The following is a 14,622-nucleotide window of genomic DNA, read 5'->3' as shown; positions in this document are numbered from 1 at the left end:
ATGTTGATTTTGATGGTAATTAGCTCCACTAAATTCAAGCTAGCAACCGTCATGTTTTTGTTGTCACTGATTTTGAGCACGTATGTTTCTCCCTTTTAGATTATGAAGAAGGTGAATTTTTTTTTAGTACATATATTTTCTCTTTTAGATCCACTTGGAAGGAAGCCTGCTTTACCTTTCATATATCAATGCAAGAGATTCTTCAATTTCAATCCAACAGAACTACAGAAGTAGCTGTTGGCCGCTGTAAGAAAGAGGAAGGGAGAAAAGGCGAGGGAGAAAGACTCTTCTTGGTTGTTTCCACCTAGGGTAGAGTAAGGGAACCTTAGGGACAACGAACATTTTAGAAGGATAAATAGGTAAATACTTATTATTATCTTGATATAAAAATTTTCTATCAAACATAAGTGGCTTATATAGAATTATTTAACTAGCTTATCAAACACACGGAAGCAAAATCATTTTTGTTCCATAACTAGGACATAAATCTCTATCGGGCCCTACCTTGACAATATCCCACAACACCTATCAAACGAGCCCTAAATATGAGAATGTTTGATTTGCAAGAGTATATTTCATGATTAAATTTGTATTATGTTTGGGTCATGAGATTGAATCTCATGGTTTAAACTTAGATGGATAATTATGCGACAATTAGTCATAGCCAACTCCCTTATACTAAATAATCTGACCAACTTAACACCAGATTATATCTTGCTAGCTACTATTTTATCTAGGAAACTGAACACCACTTGTATTGATTAATATTGTAGTACATCAGTTCAGAGAGAGAAGATGAATGTGAGATTATAATTGTCAGAGCCAAGAGGGGTTGGATCTGGTTAACCTAACGAACATACATAACTTGGGTGGGGTTTCTATTAATTAATACGAGCCATATTTATATATAGGGTATGATTGAAATAAAAACACATTTTACTCATGAAACTACTGCATTAAACGCGTATAATGTGTCCAAAAATGTGTAAATCCATGAAGAATATTTATTCATTGTAGATCCAAAGAAACAATTTTCACGTTTTCATAGTAAATTTTTTTTTGAGTTGAGTCTCATCCTTACATAATTGAGGGTCTTGTTAGGTTGAGATTTTTGAACCTAATTGAAAATTGAGATACAATCTCAGCCACTCATCCAAAATATTTATGAAATGTCAATAGCATGTAGTTTATGTCAACTAGGGGTATTATCGTCAATAGCCTGCACATGAAATGTCAACATCTTTATTCATTAAATATTTTTTTTTATTTTAATTTATTTTATTTTATTTATTTATTTTATTTATTTTAAATTTTTATTTATTTTTATTTATTTTATTTTTTAATTTTTTTTTAAAAAAAAATCATTTTTTTTGTCAACTACATATACAATTCATGTCAACTACACATCAAATGTCAACAACTTTATTCAATAAATACTTTTTGACATGATTTGTACATGTAGTTGACATTATATTGTGTAGTTGACATAAATTGTATATGTAGTTGACATGGATTGTACACATAGTTGACATTATATGTGTGTGTGATTGACATGAATTGTACACATAGTTGACATTATATGTGTGTAGTTGACATGAATTGTATATGTAGTTGACATTATATGTACTCCCTCTGTCCCACTAGAAATGAAAAGTTTTCCTTTTTGGGTTGTCCCATTAAAAATGAAACTTTTCTTAAAATAGAAATAACTTTATCTCTACTTTTCCCTCTCTCTTCTTTAACTCACAAAACAACACTACATAAAATATTGTGCCGAAAAGCAAACGTTTCATATTTATTGAGATGGAGGGAGTATGTAATTGACATGAATTGTACACATAGTTCACATGAATTGTATATGTAGTTGAAAAATAAAAAAAAAATTAAAAAAAATTAAAATTTAAAATTAAAAAAAATATTTATTGAATAAAATATACCATGATATTACCATTCTGCCATTTCATAATTAATTAATCTAAAGATATTTTCCATGTGGAAAAATCTGGACCACTCATTTAATAAAAATGAGTGGCTGATATTGCATCTCATTTCTCAATTAGCATAAAAAAATCTCAATTGATCACAATCCACGTAATTGATCCATATATACACGTTATTTCAGGAAAAAAATATCATCAGTATTTCTTAAATATATATCTTAATTATTTTGTATTATAATCATAGGAAATTACATATACACATTATTTGGACAGATTTACGTATACTATTTTCATTGTTAGAGTTAACGCAGTTGAGAGCAAAGAATGATGACAAGGAGGATCCACCCGACTCCCGAGTGGATAGCTTGGTGCTGAATTGGCACTGGATCGGTCGGGTAGAAAGTGGCTCGACTTCAGTGGATAGACTCCTAAAAAACTACACACAAAACCGTATCTTGCAATTAAATTGTTTATTAAAGACATTTAATTAAACTTGACATATTTTCTTGTCTTGTGCGTCAAGATGTCCATTACTAAAAACAAAAACCATTTTATCTTTATCTGCTTTATTCTCTCTCTTTTATTTTATTTTCTTCACCTAGCACACAAAATAAAACTGCATAAAATCTCGTGCCGTCCAAGAAATGAGTCTATCTTCCTTGGAACGGAGAAAGTAATATATCGACTAAAATTTCGTATATAATTATCATATTATAATTAAAATATACTACTGCTGCTAAAATGAATTCAAATGCACTCAATATATAAAGAGGTTAATGCTATTTAAGTATAGACAATCTACTTGACTAATGTTAAAAAACATGTGCAATAGATAATATAAATGACTAAAGTACTATCATTATAGAATCTTAAAATTGTATAGACTTCAAATACACCCACCCATTCAATGATGCAGGCCAGCCTGATACCGGTTTAGCCCAGAACCGGTCCACCAACTTAGTTTTTTGGATTATACTTTCGAATGAGATAAATTATTTCATTCTATAACTATTACATTATTGTTTGTATAATTTACAAAATCAGAAACCATAAGTTCAGAATTATAACCGGTAAAATGCCGTTCCGGTCACAAATCCATTTCTCGTGGAACCATAATTGCTGGTTTTTTAAAATTAAGGAAACATCTTTTTAAGTCCACGAATTTTGCCAAAATATTATTTTAGGTCCGTAAACTTTGAAAATATCATTTTAGGTCTATCAACTACGGGTTATCATTTGAGGTATTTAGAATTTTTTTTGGACGAAAATGCCCTTAAGACATTTAAAGGTCAATTTGGACAATTCTTTCGCCAATTATCTTGCGTCAGAGACATAGAATCCTACAATTTTTAACTACAAATTTTTATATTTAAATTCAATTTAGATGTTAATTGATCTTCATTTTGAAAATCATCTCCGAATGACAATCCAAATTAATAGCTATCTAATTTCAAAACAAATAAACTAAATTGAATTCACACATCACCTATAGTAAGTTATTAAAATGCAGTTTAGATTGAAAAACAAAATAAAGTATTAAGTCCCAATTCACTATCATTAAATAATTAGTAATCTAATAATTGAAAAACTAACGCATATTTTTTAAGGCAAATTTTATTATATTTAAATTCAATTTGGATGGTAACTGAATTAAATAGTAGTAAAAAAAATTGTTGGACTCTGGGTCTTTGATGCAAGATGAGTAGCGAAAGAATTGTCCAAATTGCTTTTTGAAGGCCTTAAGAGAATTTTCGTCCAGAAAAAGTTCAAAATACCTTAAATGATAGGATTTAGTTCATGCCCTAAATCCTTAAATGATACTCCATCCGTTTCACTATAGTTGAGTCATTTTACCATTTCGTGAAGTTTCTTCGTAGTTGAGTCATTTCTTTTTATGGTAACTTTTTCATCTTTCTTACTTTACTATCTTTTACTCCCTCCGTTCCAAAAAAGTTGAGTCGTATTCCTTTTTAGTCCGTCCCAACAAAATTGAGTCATTTTCCTTTTTTAACAAAAGACAAAACATCTAATCACTTTTTTTTTATTCCATCATTTATTCTACTCTCTCTTATCTTTTCTACTTTTTTCATCTCTCCTATTTATTTAATATAAATTCTTAACCTCCGTGCCCAAAAATTTTGTCTCAACTTTTATTGGACGGAGGGAGTACTTTATTCTCTCTACTTTATTCACTTTATACTTTATTCTCCCTACCTTTTCCTCTCACTTAATTTTTTATCTATTTATTTAACACACCCAACATTACTTTCTAAAACTCCGTGCCGAAAAATTTCACCTCAATTATAGTGAAACGGAGGGAATATTAACTTGTAGTTCATGGACGTAAAATGATATTTTCAAAGTTCATGACTTAAAATTATACTTTAGCAAAGTCTGTGGAACCAAAAAGATGTTTCCCTTTTAATTTTACGCATTACCAAGACAGCCTAATATTTTAATTATTCAGCAATGATTATAGAATTAAATAAAAAGCACTTTCTATTCAAGCCTAATTTTCGGGCATTATAAATTGGGAAAAAAGGAACTTGACGAAACAACTAACCATAAAACACTATTTAGCGGAGGAAACGTGAAAAGATATTACACACGTCAAAGAAATACGCACTTAAGAAATAATCAACGCCTAAGGTTAGGACTTGTATTAATTTTTTATGAATCTAAAAATAATTTACACTTTTAAGAAATGACTTAACAATAATTAGACTTTTAAATGAGCCAAATTTATACTTAATCTCTATTTATATATGTAAAGTTAGAGCTATGATCAATACTAAACCAGTCTTAGACGTTAAACGCATTAGCATGCTGGTGATCATTATGGTAATTAGAATGCCATTCTTGATGATAGTAGAATCACTTTTATTTATGGCAAAAAAGTATTTCCTCCATCCATCATTATTTGTCACTATTTTCTTTTTCGGTCTATATATCAATTATGTGTAACACTTACTTTTTACTACTTTTGGTAATGGACTCTACATTCCAATTTCATTCCTCTAACATTTTATTATAAAATTAATGTAGAAAAGTAGGACTTACATTCCATTTAATTTTTTAACAAACTTTTTATTACATTTCTTAAAACTCGTATCGAGTCAAAGTGTAACATTGAATAGCGGACAGAGAAAGTAATACATTTTTTATTTCATACTGTATTTTCATTTCTATTTATTTTCTCTTAATCTCCCAATGTATTCTCTTTCCTATTCTCCATCCATTTAAGAGCACTTATAATGCAACTGTACCTGAGGTGGTGGTCCGGAGCAGCTGCAGGAAAACGATAGAGCGCGCATTGCAAAAAATCGCCTCGGATGCAGTTGAAATGATAATTGGCCGCACGTAATTTTCATTTTAAAAATATTTTTGATTTTTTTATATACTCCAATTCCATCTATAAATACTCTTTTTTTTTTTTTTTTTTTTTTTTTTTTTTTCTCCATTTTTCACACCCAAACTTACACGTATCCACATTCTTTCGATATGTAGTTTTTACAATTTTTTCAGCATTTATATATTATTGATTTTTTAAGGGCATTCATTTTTTGATTTCAACTAATGCATTTTTCAATTAAACATTAATTATTTAAATGGTTCAAAATGAGGCTGATCGTATTGTGGGTGTTGATCATATATATTGCAGTGTTGGATCTAAAATGATAAAAACTGGCATGGTAGCTGAAAAGTGGGTTGAGTCTACAATTATCAGGGCACATTAATTATCTAATTAACGAGCTAGCTGTGAAACCGATCGTGCATTTCAAATCATAAAGATTGTCTCACTTTAATCGGACACGAGTTTTAAGAAATGTAATGAAAAGTAAGTTGAAAAAGCTAGTGGAATGTGAGTCCTACTTTTATATATTAGTTTTATAAAAAATGTGAGTATGAATGAGTTAGTAGAATATGAGGTCCACTACCAAAAATAGTAAAAAGTGAAATGGGACAAAGTTTGTGGGATGAACGAAAATGGAAAAATGAGACAATGGAGGGAGTAATTAATTATATAATAAATACTACTAATAATTAACGGTTGCATGCAGCCACTTCGCACAAAGTTTTGTGATATTTTCTGTAGAAACAAACCAAATTTAAACTTTACTTATGTATACTGAAAATTGAAAATGAACGAAAACATATAACTGCATGAGTAATCTTCACTCTCGATTTCTGTCGTTATAGAAAGTTATTTAGTTGACCTTTGCCTTGACTCTTGAAATTATATGTATCTCAATTCTCAGGTAAGTATTTACCATGTTGTTATGGTTCCATACATAGCACACGTTTCAATATTTGACACAATTAATTTGTAGTGTGTACTCAAGATAAAAGGCTATATTTATTCTTTTTGTATGATTAAATTACATTTTTTTGCTCTGAACAATGTATTTTCACCCTGTTTATCCGGTATTATATCACACTTCATTCATCATAATTGCAAAAAAATTTATTTGAAGTTGTATCATGCTCTTCATATAAAATACTCCCTCCGTAATTATTAATTGATTCAATTCAGATTTTAAGAAATGTAATAAAAAGTGATAGAGAAAAAAGTTGATGAAAGATGTGTTCTACTTTTATACTAAAATTATCCAAGTTGTAACTTTTAATCGTATAAAAGATATGATCATTTACTATGTCAATGCCAAATAGTAAGAATTAGGGATCTCAACAAGCTCGTGTCCGTGTGGACTAAAATATTACCGAATTTCCACATGGGAAACAAAGAAACTCATCATTAACTAGTCATCAAAATGAGTCACTCACACTCTTAAAAGCCCATGGGATTATTCAATCATATAAGGATAACTACTATTATCACATTGATGCGATCAAAAAATTCGGTCACAAATAATGCCATAATTGAAAATGAAGGGGGAACCAAATCAGATGCTCTAACTTTAATCACAATAATCTAATTTAAGTCTTAAAGAAATTGCACTATGCAAAGAAATGACTCATCCCTCATTCTCTTCTATATAATGATATAATCCATGCAACACCTTTCTCAATCCCAAACCCAAACAAAGATGGCACCAAAAAACCTCAAAATCTTGTCAAATCAATGCTACCATCACATCACCACCAACGCCCTATTCCTCATCATCCCATCTCTCATCTTCGCCGCAATCCACCATCTCTCAATCATCAACCTCAACCACCTCTACAACGACAGTTTAACCGCCGCCGCCGCCATCTTGTCCTTGTGCATATCATTGTCCTACTTCCTCCATCCGAGAAAAGTTTACTTGGTGGATTTCGCATGCTACCGACACGACCCGGCCTTCTCGACCCACCGGGATACCATCACGGAGAAGATGTCAACCCTGCTCAGCCCAGAGAGCCTCTCCTTCGTGACCAAGGTCATGGAGAGGTCAGCGGCCGGAGAGGAGACCTTCATCTACGGCGCCAGAGATTTCCCGCCAAAATTGCCGTTCGAATGCGCGAGGGAGGAGGCGGAGATTGTACTGTGCGGAGCCGTGGATGATCTGATGGCCAAGACTGGGGTGGAGGCTGCTCAGATTGGGGTGGTGGTGGTGAACATATCGACGTTCAATCCGGTGCCGTCGCCAACGACGGACCCAGGTGGGGTCGGGCGGGGTCGGCCGACCCCACCGCCGGTCCGTGACAACTGCTTGGGAAGCTCTATAATCCGCCCTCCGACCCACGGCAGCTCCGCCTTCCGATCCCACATACGACAACTCCGCCTCTACGGGAAACAAGAGAATACATGAGAAGAGAGTAGAGAAATATAGAGAAACCATTTGTTTTGGATTATAATAAGAAGGAAATTTAGAGAAGAAGAATAAATTTAAGGATACTATAAAATTTTAGTGAAGAGAAAGCTCCATTGATGAATTTTGAGTTTGAAAAAAGCTGTAAACTAGTCGTAAGTTGCATAATAATTGGAAGAAGATAGGGCGGTGATTTAGCAAATCTAGGAATATTTTTTTTATTTATGACTTTTATTTCATTATATTTTAATTTTAAGATACAAACTAGTAATTAATAGTATATTTAATACTATTTGCTTGTTTATTTTGTGTAACTAATTTAGCTTTGGTAGATCATATAAATATGTTAAATATTAAAAAAATGTTTATAGTTAATTGATTTATTTCAAGTTTTATAAATTTTGTAAACAAAAACATAATAAGAACAACAAAAATGATAAAATAATTATTTAATATATATTATATAATTATTATTTAAATATTATATATTATTAAATTTTCGATCCGACCCCACGAGCTATATTTTCTGGGTCCGTCATTGGCCGTCGCTGTCCGCCATGATCGTCAATAGATACAAGCTCAGAGAGGATGTGCTCACCTACAACTTGGGGGGAATGGGATGCAGCGCCGGCCTCATCGCCGTCGACCTCGCCAAACGCCTTCTCCAGGTTTTATACTATCATAGTTTTTTAAAGAAGGATAAATTGCCAAATAAATCACGCAAGATTATAATTAATCTTCTGATCTGTCCTTAAGTTTTTTAAAACGTGGAAAATATATGATGAGGTTCGAACGTTTCACTATAGTCTCATCCTTCCCATTCTGGCGAATTACGCGATGATGTGGTAGCTAATTAAAACATGTTGGAAAAACAAAAGCGTCTAACTAAGTTTAAAATGATGTTTTGTCCATATATTTTAAACCGATATGAAATTAACGCATAATTCTCTAGAAAATTTTAAGATGGGATAGTTGAAAAAATTCAAATCGTGATTTATTATTTAGATTTTGAACTACATGGGACACACCAAAATTTAAGCAACTTTTATTATTTATTTGACAATTCGCCCTTTAAAGAATACTACTATACATTTATATCACATATATAGTTTGTCAATACCATAAAATTTTAAAACGAATATTATTTTATTTTTTCTCAATATCTAATCTGCGTACTAATTTTATTGAAGTGAAACATCATTTGTACGTGGACGAATCAATTTTGTTTGTTAATGTGCTTGCGTCAAATACACCAATTCATGTAGTATTACAAAATTGTGAATCGTCCATATGTCATGAAAATTTGTACTCCCTCCGTCCCGAGGTATTAGACCAACTTTCCTTTTTGGGATGTCCCAACATATTAGACTCATTTCCTTTTTTAGCAAAAAGCATCTATCTTATTTTATTCTCCACCTACTTTTTTCTCTCTTCTCTCCCCTACTTTTTCCCTCTCTCATACTTTACTCTCTCCACTTTAACTATTTAAATATCAATTCCTTAAATCATGTGCCCAAAAGAAGTGAGTCTAATACTCCGGGACAGAGGGAGTACTATCTTGATATATAAACCCTAATGATAGTGCACGCACGCAGGTTGAACCCAATACTTACGCCCTAATCATGAGCCTAGAATGCGCAACCAGCGGTTATTACCTCGGCGACGACAAATCAAAGCTCCTCTCCAACTGCCTCTTCCGCATGGGCGGCTCCGCCCTCCTCTTATCCAACCGCCCCTCTGACCGCCGAATCTCTAAATACGAGCTGAGCCTCACCCTCCGCACCCACCGCGCCGCCGACGACCGCTCCTACAAATGCGTCTTCCAAGAACCCGACAAAGAAGGAGCCCTCGGCATCACCATATCCAAAGATCCCCTCCGTCGCCGGCGAAGCCCTCAAGGCCAACATCACCTCCCTGGGCCCACTCGTGCTCCCCATCTCCGAGAAACTCACGTTCCTCGCAACGCTCGTCGGCCGGAGATTCCTCAACATGAAAGGGCTTGATGTGAATCCGGGTATTCACAATCATAGGATGCAACGACATCGAGGGCCATGGGTTGATTGGGGTCCGAAAAGAAGGTGGAGATATGGCAAGGAGCCAAGCCGGATTCGAAGGTCTGACTCAAACCAGAATTTGCCTATCAAAATGATGTCCAAATGCTGTTCTAAGACCACCATTATCTTCATCGTCAAAAGAGCTTCGCGTGAGTACCTTACACGCCTCAATCGGAGCTCGGATGAGGAAGTTATGGCCGTTTGACGAAAGTCGTGCAGAGCTGCCAAAAATGTCCGGCCACAGAGAAAACGCCCGGGCCGGGCGTTTTGCCCGAAAATGCCATTTTTTAAGATTTTAAAGACTATTTTCCCTATTACTTTGGTTTTAGTATAAATACTCTTTTGTAGGGTTTCATTCTCAGCTTTTGAATATTTATAAGAGACAATTTCTCCATATTTGAGAGCTCACCTTCTTAATCTTTTGAAGACTTATCAAATTCCTTCGGGTTGCATTCGATCTTTTGCCGGGCTAAGATTGATTGTAAAGGTATGCTTGCTAGTTCTTGTGTTGCTAGTTTGTGGAGCCATTAGGTGTTTGTATGTGAAAGTGCCTTTGGGATTTCTTTCTTGTTCTTCACCTAAATCATAACACTAATCCATCATCTATCCTTTTATCCATTTTTCTTGTTCCATTTCTTGGTTTATCTTGTTTATTTGTTGGGTTTATTTACAAGAATAAGTCCGGGGCAAATTCATGAGTCTTCAATCTAGAAGATTCACATTATTTGGTATCAAGAGCCATTGGTTCTTGTTTTTGTAAAAAAAAAAGAGTGAAAAAAAAAAGAGTGAAATTGTTAGAAAAAAATTGTAAAAAAAAAAGAGAGAGAGAGATCTCAAGTTCTATCCATGGGCTTTAGCTATAAATTGATATATGTATTCTTGGGTATGTCAATTTGATTGTCGGAAAGTTGTAGGCCGAAATTACATCAATTGTTGGGTATATTGTTGTTGGGTGAAATTGTGCACACAAAGTGTTTGTTAATTTGTCCCATTGGCTTAGCTCCCTACTTTCACTAATCTTGTGGCTTCTTGGACTAGTTTTCACTTGCCTAGTTGTGTATCTTGTTTGTGCTATTTGTGCAACCCTTGGGATTACATCATCGAGAGCAAGTGAGGGAGAGTATCTAGCCACTAAATCTCTAAACCTTCCGAGAGACATTGGGTGTGAGTTTGGGGAATTGGGGACATACTTTTTGGGTTGGGAAGTGAGCTCCTCACTAAAGTCTTCATTCTTGGGTGTGTGCGTTGTTTGTGTTATTAACAAAAGGGATGTGTCCCTAGTCCTCTTTATCTTCTTTGTAGGTACCGAAAATGCCACCACGTAAGAGGATTTCTAAGCACAATTCGCCTAGAAGGGAGGATAGGGACGACATCGCGTCCACATCCGACGACACCCTCAAAGAGATGTTGTCCTCAATCATGAATGAGATGCACGAGGCGCGGGGAATCATGAATTCTATGCTTGGAGGATTTACGGCGTATCATGAGGATATAAGCCACCTTAGAGATAGAGTTAGACAAAACCATTCCATGGCACCTAGTGACCGAGAGAGACATGGTAGGAGTGACTACAAGTCAAGGTACCATGATGATTGACTTGATAAAGGGAGTAGAAGAGAACAAGCTCCAAAGTTCCATGGAGAGTCTCACTCTAGGTGGATGAGGGATCATGATCGTCAAAAGGTGCATGAGTGGTTAATGGAGGAGGGAGTCTCAAGTAACGCAAGGATGAGCTCAAGCCCTCGACATGGTGGTGGAGACACAAGCCGAAGAAGCATCCCACCAAAGAAGGTGGACCTATCTCATCCTAGCTATCACACGAAGGTTTCGTCGTGGTTCTCATCCAACTTCACTCCTTCAAAGAGCTTGATTCAAAATAAGTGTGGCGATGTTAACCACATTGTTAAAGAGCATGTCAAGCATATGGTGGATTTTGTTGCCGGTGATGATGAAGAAGAGTCCTCCACAGCCATACATGAAGAAGACGCACGCCCAACTTTTAATGATGGCGTGTCTAGCATAGTGGAAGCCGAAAACGAGTGTGAGCCATTAAAAGCCCTTCAAGTCTTGAGCATGAAAATGAAGTCAATCGATATTGCAAAAGTAAATGAGCCTTTAAGGAATGATCAAGAGAGAGACGAAAATATAGAGTGTGAGAAAAGGCAAAAATTGGAGATGCAAAAGCCAAGAGAGAGTGGTGGGGGTGAGTGTCAATCAATGCTTTTAAGAGAGAAAAACCACAAGCATGTGAGGAAAAAAGGTTGCTTGTTAGACTCTAAGATCACCCATGGGAGGGCTCTAAATCACCCTATCCTTTTTGCCCTTGGTGAGAAGAGCGACACTTATTGCACTAACTCTTTTAACATGTTTTTTCTCTTTGATGGCTTTTTGAAACATGAATTAGAAGGATTGGAATGTGAAGCTCGAGTTGTGGATGTACCGAGTAACTTCTTACCGGTTATAAGCTCATGGAAGAAATGTCAAGATAAATCACTCATTGCCCAAGGTTCAAGTACACTATCCTTGCTTTCTTGTGATGTTTCTTTGAAGTGCTTAGATAAGATTGATGTGTTGGACAATAATTTTCTTTGGAAAATTGCTTTGAACCATGTTGAGTCTATCTTGTACTTAAAGCGTGATTTTGTAAATTCAAGAGTTACACATGTGAATAAGATTGATTTTGCAAAGCCGACTTGTGATGATAGCTTTGTCATTTGTGATTCGTCGCATCACGAGCCTGAATCTTTGAATGCTAAGTTCATCTTTGCATCATATGTTGATCCCTTCTTGAGAAATCCAAGCATTGATAAGCATGTTGTTTCGATTGTGGATTCTAACTTGAAAGATGAAATGGCTTCCTTGTATACTAAGATGTCTAAGTCGTCCCTTGTTCGTAATTTTAGGTTTCATAAATATGTGGATGAGAATAGTAGGACCAAGAGAATTGAAATTGTTGATGACTTTAGATCTTGGTATTTGCTATATTTTCATTGCAAAATGGTTAGACCTTTCAATGGGATCGGGATGTTCTATGGTCGTTTTGTGAAGGACTTTTCCACTCACATGTCTTTTGTGGGTTATGTTGTGATTAAAGTTATAATAATGCATTGTTCTCATGTGTGTGCTCATGTCTTGAAATTGTTAGAGCAATTGCCAGGGACTTATTTCGATAAGTTCCTTATGTTGATTGATGTTATGTTTTACAAGATTCATGTGGTGTTTTACAAGGTTCACATGTCTTGTGTTGAGCATACCCTATATGATATGTACAATAGTTTTTCTTCACATTCTTTTCATAATAATGATCACTTCTTCAAAGTGTTGGAGTTATTAAGTGGACATCATGTTGACAACCTTGATTCTTTACTTGGTATGATTTCTTGTAAGATTCAAGAAAATGATCTTAAGATGGAGGTGTCATTTGTTCTCATTGCCAAATTTGATTTTGAATGTGATGGATGGTTCGTTGATTATGATTGTGAGAACCATCTCCTTGTTAGTGAAATGTCTTTTTGGTTCCGAAGTGAAATCAACCTCTTGCACGATACTATGATATTTGATTTGGACTCGCTCGATTTTGTAGGTGAACTTGATCGGGATTTGAGGACAAATCCTTTAAAAGAAGGAGGGGATGATGTGAATCCGGGTGTCCTAGAGAATAATCGAAGAACCGGATTTGAGGACAAATCCTTTCACAAAGAAGGAGAGGATGATGTGAATCCGGGTATTCACAATCATAGGATGCAACGGCATCGAGGGCCATGGGTTGATTGGGGTCCGAAAAGAAGGTGGAGATATGGCAAGGAGCCAAGCCGGATTCGAAGGTCTGACTCAAACCAGAATTTGCCTATCAAAATGATGTCCAAATTCTGTTCTAAGACCACCATTATCTTCATCGTCAAAAGAGCTTCGCGTGAGTACCTTACACGCCTCAATCGGAGCTCGGATGAGGAAGTTATGGCCGTTTGACGAAAGTCGCGCAGAGCTGCCAAAAATGCCCGGCCACAGAGAAAACGCCCGGGCAAGGCCCCAAAACGCCCGGGCCAGGCGTTTTGCCCGAAAATGCCATTTTTTAAGATTTTAAAGACTATTTTCCCTATTACTTTGGTTTTAGTATAAATACTCTTTTGTAGGGTTTCATTCTCAGCTTTTGAATATTTGTAAGAGACAATTTCTCCATATTTGAGAGCTCACCTTCTTAATCTTTTGAAGACTTATCAAATTCCTTCGGGTTGCATTCGATCTTTTGTCGGGCTAAGATTGATTGTAAAGGTATGCTTGCTAGTTCTTGTGTTGCTAGTTTGTGGAGCCATTAGGTGTTTGTATGTGAAAGTGCCTTTGGGATTTCTTTCTTGTTCTTCACCTAAATCATAACACTAATCCATCATCTATCCTTTTATCCATTTTTCTTGTTCCATTTCTTGGTTTATCTTGTTTATTTGTTGGGTTTATTTATAAGAATAAGTCCGGGGCAAATTAATGAGTCTTCAATCTAGAAGATTCACATTAGGGCTTCGCCCCTACGTGCCGGATTTCAAGGCGGCGTTTGAGCATTTCTGCATCCACGCGGGCGGGAAGGCGGTGCTGGACTCGGTGGAGACGAGTTTGAAGCTGAGAGCGTGGGATATGGAGCCGTCGAGGATGACGCTTTATAGGTATTGTAATACGTCAAGCAGCTCGGTTTGGTATCAGCTGGCTTATGCGGAGGCGAAGGGCCGGGTTCGGAGGGGAGACCGGGTTTGGCAGCTCGGGTTCGGGTCGGGTTTCAAGTGTGCGAGTGGTGTGTGGAGGGCGTTGAGGACTATTCCTCCTCATGAGGTGGATAACCCGTGGCGACAGGTCATCGATCAATTTCCTATTTCTCTGCCTAACTGA

General features: G+C 35.7%; 1 pseudogene; it reads left to right on the top strand.

Moving 5' to 3' along the window:
- Nucleotides 1–6,985: 6,985 nt before the first annotated feature.
- Nucleotides 6,986–14,622, top strand: LOC125215847 (annotated as a pseudogene).

The sequence above is a fragment of the Salvia hispanica genome, chromosome 1 (genome assembly GCF_023119035.1).
Source record: "Salvia hispanica cultivar TCC Black 2014 chromosome 1, UniMelb_Shisp_WGS_1.0, whole genome shotgun sequence".
Taxonomy (NCBI): Eukaryota; Viridiplantae; Streptophyta; class Magnoliopsida; order Lamiales; family Lamiaceae; genus Salvia; species Salvia hispanica.
Note: the sequence above shows the minus strand (reverse complement) of the source record. Positions and strands in the feature narration are given on the sequence as shown.